Source organism: Muntiacus reevesi, chromosome 1 (genome assembly GCF_963930625.1).
Source record: "Muntiacus reevesi chromosome 1, mMunRee1.1, whole genome shotgun sequence".
NCBI classification, from domain to species: Eukaryota; Metazoa; Chordata; class Mammalia; order Artiodactyla; family Cervidae; genus Muntiacus; species Muntiacus reevesi.
The window spans coordinates 136399278-136409967 of NC_089249.1; the positions used below are offsets into that span (position 1 = coordinate 136399278).

Here is a 10690-nt window from a genome sequence, read left to right on the forward strand (position 1 = left end):
GAACAACATAGGTAGATGGGCGTGAATAAGGCAGGAAATAGTAAAGATCAGTTTGTGTAATCAGTAGCCAGATTACATCAGATCTCATAGGAGCCTGGATTTTATTCCAAATGAGATGGAGAGTCACTGGAGGTTTTGACAAGGATATTAATTTGATCTAATGGTTTTTAAATATTATTCTGGAAACTGCATAAAAAATAGATAAATGGGAAGCAAACAAGAAAGTTGAGTGGCCAGACATGATACCCAGTACTAGGGATGCAATGATGGGCAAGAAAGAGAGTTAATAGAGTCACACAGGAGAGTGATGAAGAATACAGACTCCAAAGTCTACCTGAGTTGGAACCCTGACTCCTCCATCTTATGCTGTGTGACCTTAGTTAATTAATCTAATGTCTCTGTGCTTCAGTCTCTTTGTATATAAAAATAAGGATAATGCTAATAATAAGCACTTATCTCTTAGAGTTGCTGTAAAGATTAAATACATTAATACATGTTTAGTACTCATACCCAGAACCTGGCACAAAATAAATTCAATTGTGTGAAAGTAAGATATACAAGGCGGCACTGGAATTGATCATTTATAAAAGCAACAGTGTTATTAATAGTACACAGTGCTAGGGAAGCTCATAGGAAGAGTTCCTACCTAGTTCTGGGTAGTCAGCATGGTAGTTGGGCACTTAGGAGGTGTGCAAAGAATTATGGTCTTTCATTTTCAGATGGATCTTTGTGGTATCAATTTTAATTCCATACCGTTACTGGTATATGAGTCATTACTCTCTCTGTTTATTTGCCTCGGAAGTCATCTCTGCTTTTAAGTATTTTTAATTAGTATTTCCTCTGAGGATCTTATTTATTCATTTAAATCTAGTCATTCTTCTATGAAAAGGTTACTCCTTGATAGCAGATACTGAGAAAGCTACAGTAGCTCTACAGATTACAAAGTTAGAATCTGTACCTGTGGTTTTCTAAAGGTATCCCCACTTTTAGCCTGAACGCACCATTGCCTTCCCTAATTTATCAGCAGTGAGTCATTACAACACAAAAGTAGCTTTCAGGTTATAGATGGAAGTAAAATGAACTCAAGAAAATGGCCATGTCAGAAAACCTAGTGAATGACTCTGTGTAATTACTAAAATACCACCACAGGGGGGCCCAGAGTCTTTCCTTGAGTGCTGTGTGTTCTTTGGAAGAAAGACCTCTAAGCCCCGTGACTCCCAAGGACAAGCACACAAAGGAGATGAATCACTTTCCAGTTTTCATCAGTGAATCATGGTTGAGATCACCACCACTTAATTTGAGCTTTTCAAATGTATGAGTCACGACACAAGTCCCTGCATTCTAAATTAGAATGAGAACAGATTTCGTGATGTTCGGTCAAGTAGCTCTTACGGGGTCTTTCTTCCTGGAACCAGGGCAGTTTGCCTGGACTAGAAGAAAGGGGACAGCACATCATATGTATTTCAAACAGCCAGTTCAGGCCTAAATACACTATCCCAGCAGTTCTCTGGTAACTGGCTCAATAGAAGTTAGAACTTAGAGAGAACTCTGCCAAGGGTATAAGTAGTACACAAAATAACTCTGCTAAAACCACAGGATCCAGAGACAGTTTCAGGCATGGGGGTTCCTACCAAGCAAAGTTCAGGTATTTCCTTCTTTTATTAAACATTAGAACTTACTCACACTTGTCTCCTCTAATCCATATCAGGCTGTCATCTGTCCTAGGAGTCCCATAGTCACATGGATGACCCCCTGCATTTCTCAGTCTCTGACTTCTTTGACCTCCTTACTGCTAATGACCTCCACCTCACATCTTCTTCCTCCATCTCTCATCTCACATTGCTCACTCCCACATTCATTCCAAGATGAAATGGTCCCGTCCCATCTCTCAAGGTTGAAATTCAAACTCCCCACTCACTGCAGCCTTCCTTCTACCTCTCTCATTCAATTACTGCCACAGTGTTATTTATTCAACCTCATCATGACTTTCAGATACCCCCTCATTTCTCCTGATATCAGCCCCTCTAGTCTTCAGTTCAGTCATTCATTCATGTCCAACTCTCTGCAACCCCATGATCCGCAGCACACCAGGCCTCCCTATCCATCACCAACTCCCGGAGTCCACCCAAATCCATGTCCATTGTTTCGGTGATGTCATCCAACCATCTCATCCTCCATTGTCCCCTTCCACTCCTGCCCTCAATCTTTCCCAGCATCAGGGTCTTTTCAAATGAGTCAGCTCTTCACATCAGGTGGCCAAAGTACTGGAGTTTCAACTTCAACATCAGTTCTTCCAGTGAACACCCAGGGCTGATCTCCTTTAGGATGGACTGGTTGGATCTCCTTGCAGTCCAAGGGACCCTCAAGAGTCTCCTCCAACACCACAGTTCAAAAGCACCAATTCTTCTGTGCTCAACTTTCTTTATAGTCCAACTCTCACATCCATACGTGACCACTGGAAAAACTATAGCCTTGGCTAGACGGACCTTTGTTGACAAAGTAATGTCTCTGCTTTTTAATATGCTGTCTTCAGTCTTCACTTCTTCAATAATATCAATGGTTGCTACAACAGTAGTAATTGCAATAGCAAGTAAGTAATAGCAATTAACAATGACTAACATTTGTACAGTTATTAATTTATTCTAAGCACTGTGTTAAGCATTTTTGTGCCTTCCATGATATAATTCTCAGGATTCAGGGTTTGTCTATGGACTAAGTGTTAACGGTTTTATTCAAGCCTTCCATTCTGAGCCCTTTCTAGGTCTCCAACTGGATACATATGCACTGTGACAATGTAACTGCACGCAGGAGATGCATAGCCATCACTCTAATCCCTAGGACAATGTAGCAGGATGGTATTGTGGTTTAGTGAAGAATTATACCTGGAACTTATGCCATTTAGATACAGGTAATGGGGCTTGCCAAGAAAAAGGTTTTTTTTCAGCTTTATGAAGTAATTATACTGGAGTTTGGAGTGTGACATATTATGGAATATAAGAGACTTGGTAACTCCCACTCAGAGCTTCCTGCCACTTGGCAGGACTTCACCATAGACGGGTGAAACACCATCACCAGCAAAGTAGGCAGTTGTTATGTGAAGAACCAGGGAAACTTGAGAAGTTATACTTACTTCACATAGATTAGGTGAGATATCTGGGCACCCTTTGCTTAGAATGTTCTTATAACATCCGTACATTTAGTTTGGAAAGCCTCCACCCTGAATATTTGCAGTATTACTACAGATAAATTATTATCCCCATTTTATAGATAAATAGCCTAGATTTTATCACTTCAAACTTTCTCTTGCCAACAGTTCCAACTCCCTTTTCCAATAGTAATTGCACTTCACCTACTTGTCTAAACCTCTGTCTAGCCCAGATTTTTCTCCTGACTTGTAGAACATTAGCAACTTCCTATTTGACATTTCCCCTTGGTATGAGACATACACCTCACACTCAATATGTCTAAAACCAAGCTCAGCTCTCCCTGAAAACTGTTCATTCTCTTGGTTCCCATCCTTTCGACTGATGCAACTAGTTACCCAGCCTCATAAGCTGAAAACCTAGATGTTAACCTTTATTAGCGTCTGAATATTCATTGGAAGGACTGATGTTGAAGCTGAAACTCCAATACTTTGGCCACCTGATGCAAAGAACTGACTCATTGGAAAAGACCTGGATTCTGGGAAACACTAAAGGTGGGAGGAGAAGGGGATGACAGAGGATGAGATTGTTGGATGCATCAGTGACTTGATGGGCATGGGTTTGAGTAAGCTCCGGAAGTTGGTGATGGGCAGGGAAGCCTGGCATGCTGCAATCCATGGGGTCACAAAGTTGGACATGACGAGTGACTGAACCGAACTGAACCTTTGTTACTCTCCTTCTTCACAGTTCAGATGCAAATAAACACATGTTGCTCTTATTCCTGTTATCTCTCAAGTCCATACAATCCTCTTTATTCCCACCATCACCCAACTCAGGTATCTCTAACCTGGAGAAATCTGGTCTGTAAAAGTTCAAGTTAGCACATAAGACCTTTCATAACCAGCCTATATTTACCTCATCATATCCCCCTGGCCACTTCCCTTGCATTCTAGTTATAGGTACACTCAAATACTTGTAGATCAATCAAATGCTTTCACATCTCAAGACATGTTTTAAATGTATTTCCTATGCTTAAAACACTCTCCCCATTCACACCCCCAATACATACCTCAATTCTGCACACCTGTCCGTGTATGTACAACATATTCCCAGCTTGGTTGTTACTCCCTGCTCCTCAGATCTGGAATCTTCCCCCCATTGCCATCCCTCTTAAGTTTGGATTAGGTCATTTTTATATGTGCTCCTGTATTATCCAATTATAGTAGATAGCACCCTATATTGCCATGATATATTTACTTTACTGTTACCCCCAACCAACATAAAGCCCCTGAAAGGTCAGAAATGTTATCACCATTATATTTATTATTAAATTCGTAGTGCTAAGCCACATGTCTAGTGATGCATGCAAGTTTTTCCATAATTTATTGAAATGATTTGGTTTAACTGGGATCTCATCTCTCTGAAAGTGCTTACTATCCAGATATATTCCTCACAGAATCTCTCAGAAGCGTAAAACAATAAGAGGCTTAAGCCTAGAGCTACCTCTTTCTTGTAAGGGCTCTTAAAAAATTATTAGAATCATGTGTGTACCATAAAATTCATTTCATCACTGACCTACAAGATTGCTCTATAAACCTCTGGCTAGACTGATTTTATGTGGTTTAGTAAAAATTTGATCTCTATTGTTTAAGAGGATATAATTAAACACACACACATTAGTGTTCTGTTGCTGCATAACAAATTATCACAAGCTTCCATCAGTAAATAACATGAATTTATTATCTCACAGATTCCAGGGTCAAGGTGTCCAATGTACTTTAGCTGAGCCTTCTGTTGAGAGTCTCAAAGGTTGAATAAGATCAAGGTATCAACTGAACTGAGTTCTCTGCAGAAGGTTCAAAGGGAAGAATCTGCTCCCAAGCTCATTCTGGTTGCTGGCAGAATCCAGGTCTTGTGGTTGTGGGGTTATTGTCTCCATTCTCACACTGGGGGCTGCTGACCAGGGGTCACTCTTGCTCACATTCCTCAGCTTGTGGCTCCCTTCATCTTTAAGCTGGCCATTACGTATTGTACTCCTATCATGCTTTGAATCTCTGACTTCTGCTTCTCCAACCAGAGAAAAACTTTCTTGAGTTAAAGTGTTTGTGTGATTAGCATTGTTCTTAAAGTCCAAATTTCTAAGAACAGTCTGTTTATGGTGATTTAGGCTTTCTCAAAGAAAATTTAAGTTTTCTCTATAGTGTTTCTTACTTCTTTTTGAGCTTTCAGCAGCTGAATCTTTAATGTCCATATTTCTGCAAATAGCCTGTTCAAGGCAATTTGGGCTTCTTTTATCATACTCCTCAAAATTCTTCTAGCCTCCAGCACTGCCTAATTCCAAAGCTACTTCCACATGTTAGGTATTTGTTACTGTGAGGGCAGGACCCCACTTCTCAATACCAAAATCTGTATTAGTTTTCTATTACTGCATAACATATTATCACAAACTTAGCAACTGTAAACAACCCATACTTATTACAGATATATCTTGTTTTATTGTACTTCATTTCACTTCACTTCACTGCATTTCACTGATAGTTTTTTACAAAATGAAGACTTGTAGCAACCATGCTTCAAGAGACTCTACTTGCACCATTTTTCCAACAGCATTTTTTTTTAGTTAAGATAGGTAAGTCAGTAAGAGAAAGATAAATATTGTATATTAATGCATATATATGGAATCTAGAAAAATGGTAATGATTAATTTTTTTAATATTTATTTATTTATTTGACTACAACAGGTCTTCATTGTGGATGCAGCTTCTTTAGTTGTGGCATGCAACTTTTGGTTGCAGCATGTGGAGTCTAGTTCCCTGACTGGGGATTGAACTCTGGCCTCCTGCATTGAGGGCATGGAGTCTTAGCCACTGGACCACCAGGGAAGTCCCACTACTGGTGAATTTAAATGCAAGTCAGCAGTGGAGAAACAGACATAGAGAACAGACTTATGAACATGAGGAGAGGGTGAGATGTATGGAGAGAGTAGCACGGAAACTTACATTACCGTATGTTAAATAGAAAGCCAATGGGAATTTGCTGTATGTCTTGGGGAACACAAACAGGGGGCTCGTATCAACCTAGAGGGTGGACTGGGGAGGAAGACGGGAGGGGGATTCAAGAGGGAGAGGACATGTGTACACCTATGGCTGCTTCATGTTGATGTTTGACAGAAAACAACAAAATTCTGTAAAACAATTATCCTTCGATTAAAAAATACATAAAAATTTTTTTAAAGATATGTACATTGTTTTTTAGACATGTTACCCCACACTCAGTGGACCACAGCATAGTATAAACATAACTTTTATATGCACTGGGAAACAAATCTGTGTGACTTGCTTTGTTGCAATATCTACTTTACTGCAGTTGTCTGTAACCAAATACGTAACATCTCCAAGGAAAGCCTGTATCTGACAGTTTGTTTTTTTTTGAGTTGGGAGTCAGGCGTATCTTAGGCTAGGTCCTCTGCTTGGGATTTCAAAGCTGAAATCAGGGCACTGGCCAAGCTGAAGGCTCTGAATAAGAGTTTTCTTCCAAGTTCATTCAGGTACCTAGCAGAATTCAGTTCTTTGTGATTATAGGTTGAGATCTCCACTGACTGCTGGCTGCTGGCTGGGACTCACTCTCAATTCTGAGTTTAGTTCAGTTCACTTGTTTAGTCGTGTCCAACTCTTTGTGACCCCATGGACTGTAGCACATCAGGCTTCCTTGTCCATCACCAATTCCCGGAACTTACTCAAACTCATGTCCATTGCGTCAATGATGCCATCCAACCATCTCATCCTCTGTCGTTCCCTTCTCCTCCTGCCTTCAATCTTTCCCAGCATCAGGGTCTTTTCCAATGATTTGGTTCTTTGCATCAGGTGGCCAAAGAATTGGAGTTTCAGCTTCAGCATCAGTCCTTCCAGTGAATATTCAGGACTGATTTCCTTTAGGATTGGCTGGTTGGATCTCCTTGCAGTCCAAAGGACTCTCAAGAGTCTTCTCCAACATCACAGTTCTAAAGCATCAATTCTTTGATAGGTCATTCCCATTCTTTATCTTGCAGCCCCTTCTTTCTTCAAGCCAGCAATGCTATGTTGAATTCTTCTCATGCTTTGAATCTCTGACTTCTGCCTTTCCAACTAGCCAGAGGAAAAATTGCTTTCAAACAGTTCAAATGATTAGGTTAGGCTCACCTGAATAATCTCCTTATCTTAAGGTCAACTGATTAGTAACTTAAGTACCTCTGTAAAATCTGTTTTGCCACGTTACATAACCTAACAGTAGGCACAACCTTGGAGGGTGGAGATCATGGGGGCATCTTAGAATTCTGCCTTTTAAACATCCTCACACTGAAAATACTTGAGAATTGTATTCATAGTGGCAATTCCAAGTTTTCATTTCTTTCCACTTTTCCATTTTATGCAGTAAAAAGAAAAAAGAAAATATGACTTGACAATCAGGAAAACTATAGAATGATGCTGTTATTGATTTAGTTCAAATCACTGATTTTATAGAATCTTGGAGCTATCTATTTACCCATTTGCAATGACTACAACTGTATGAATTACTGATTACAAAAGATAGAATGGTGAATTTTTAGAAAACTGCTTTTGTTACATGGTAGATCTTTCTGCAAACACACACATGCAGGCGCATATAAATATATAAATTTATTTTTATATTAAAATAAATATATATTTATTTTAATAAATAAATATATTTATTTATTAGGCTAGGTCTAATAAATATTGTTTACTTTATTGTTAATAACAAGCTTTTAGAATAGGTGGTTTAAAATAAAAGTATGCCTAACAATTTTGTTAGGTCTTTTGTTAGGTTATTTATATTTTTATTTTTGGCTGCACTGGGTCTTTGTTGCTGTGGGTGGACTTTCTCTAGTTGCAGTGTGTGGACTTATTGCAGTGGCTTCTGTTGTTGCAGAGCTTGGGCTCCAAGGAACAGGGGTTTCAGTAGTTGTGACTCTCGGACTCCAGAGAGTGGGTTTAGTAGTCATGGTGCACGGGATTGGTTACTCTGTGGCATGTGGAATCTTCCTGGATCAGGAATTGAACCTGTGTCCCCTGCATTAACAGGTGGACTCTTAAACACTGGTCCACCAGGGAAGTCCTACTTTACCTACTTTTACAGCAAAAGAAATAACAAATGCTGACATCCAATTAGTTATAACCAACCAGCTGCTCTCAACTGAAACAGCAGGGCAAGGTTGCATAATGCAGTTGGCTTTCAGTTTCTCTACTTAGGCACCAAATGTTTATGAACTCCCACTCTATATGCCAAGCACTTGGGTACAGAGATGCAGATGGTATCACCATGAACCCAAGTGAAGAGCTCAAAATTTCTCATTTTTCCCAGCAGGCAAGTTTCTTATTTCACTGTTTCACTTAAACATGTATACTTTAAATATTAGTTGCCAGATTCTGGAGGGCATTTGAGAAATCCTAAAAATCTTTTCATAATTAAACAAAAATACACCTACATTGTAATCAGTGTTAAACATGTATACTTTAAATATTAGTTGCCAGATTCTGGAGGGCATTTGAGAAATCCTAAAAATCTTTTCATAATTAAACAAAAATACACCTACATTGTAATCAGTGTTTATTCCTTGCTTCTTAAGAAACTGATGCTTTAAAAAATATATAATTTGGAAAATTGTAAGTTTTCTTTAAACATGACCCTTGATCAAACATTTTCTTGACTATTTTGACAAGTAAGAATCAGGCAAAAGACTGAGGTCATGTTCTTTGGGATCACATACCTTTAAGGTCACATCTCTTTGTCAACATCATCTGTTCTTTGGGAAGATATAGTAGTTGGCCCCAAATGACACTTACTTTGAAAAGATCTTCTTGGCTTAATCCTAGTCTAACCCAGCCAATCCACTGAATCAACCCAGCAGCAACCCTGGCAGACACTGAAAAAGAAGAACACCAGGCTCCTCATGAGCTGTTTCCACTACAGCATACTGAGTTTTATACCCATAAAATATAAAGATAATTAGTCATTTAGGCCTACCCCTTGAGGACTTTTTAATGCAGCCTGGCATTGAATACAATGTTAAAATGCATGGCTAAATGAATTTCTAACCATTACATTTAGCTGCTATTCTTCACCTGATTATAATTCCTCATCCTGAACTGCAGTTCTTCTGACCAGAAATGGAGCAAGTGGGGATGGACTACAAAGAGAAACTCAGAAGAGTTCAGTGGGTCCTGGAGCTGAGAGGAGGGAAGAAGGAAGAATGGAGTCTGGCAGATGGGATTTCTTTCACTATTCCTCTTTTCTGTTCTCCTGCTCCTCATCTGAGAGATCTTCCTTATCACCACCAATTCTCAAACACTACCCAAACATCCCCGGTTTCTTATCCGTCTACTAACACTGGTCCTACAGGTGCTAACATAGCCATGCTGTATTTCCAACGGTAAAAATTAAAAGTCACATCCTTCCATAATAAGGCGAACTTATTATTCACCTGTTCATCCATTCATTCAAAGGATATTTACCGGCCATTTCGTGGACGCCGGGTGTGCGAGAGCATCCGGGAACGCCGGGCGGGAGGGGACTGAGAAGACCTAGCCTAGGTTCTGTGGATTTGGACCTCGGCATTTCTAACCCAAGATCTCGAAATGCATTGTGATTCCTGTCCATTGGACTGTAAAGTTTATGTAGGTAATCTTGGAAACAATGGTAACAAGACTGAATTGGAACGAGCTTTTGGCTATTATGGATCGCTCCTAAGTGTGTGGGTTGCTAGAAACTCTCCCGGCTTTGCATTTGTTGAATTTGAAGATCCCCGAGATGCAGCTGATGCTGTCCGAGAGCTAGATGGGAGAACGCTGCGTGGCTGCCGAGTAACAGTGGAACAATCTAATGGTGAGAAGGGAAGTCGTAATCATGGACCACCTCCTTCCTGGGGTTGTGGACCACCTCCTTCTTGGGGTCGTCACCCTCGAGATGATTATAGGAGGAGGAGTCCTCCACCTCGACGCAGATCTCCAAGACGGAGAAGCTTCTCCCACAGCCAGAGCAGGTCCCTTTCTAGAGATAGGAGAAGAGAGAGATCACTGTCCCGGGAGAGAAATCACAAGCCGTCCCGATCTTTCTCTAGGTCTTGTAGCCGATTTAGGTCAAATGAAAGGAAATAGAAGACCCATTTGCAAGAGGAGTGGTGTACAGGAGATAACTTCATTTGACAGGAGTATGTACAGAAAATTCAAGTTTTGTTTGAGACTTCATAAGCTTGGTGCATTTTTTTAAATGTTTTAGCTGTTCACGTTTGTCTGTTGGAACAGTGACACAAAGGTGTAATTCTCTATGGTTTGAAATGGATTATATGGGGCATGTAATATCAAGAACTGTTACTTTACAATGTTCCCTTAAGCAAAATTTAATTTGCTTTGAATTTTAGTCTTCCATAGGCTGATAATAAACCTCTTAACTCCTGCCCAGCTAAAGTCAATGTTTAACATTATGGAAATAAAAACTGGCAAAAAATTGAAGATTTTTTTCAACATAGCTGGGATATGATATGCAGCTGTAGT

At 39.8% G+C, this 10690-nt stretch overlaps 1 pseudogene; it reads left to right on the forward strand.

Moving 5' to 3' along the window:
• The first annotated feature begins 9720 nt into the window (after nt 1–9720).
• Nucleotides 9721–10320, forward strand: LOC136163781 (serine/arginine-rich splicing factor 3 pseudogene; annotated as a pseudogene).
• Nucleotides 10321–10690: the final 370 nt, after the last annotated feature.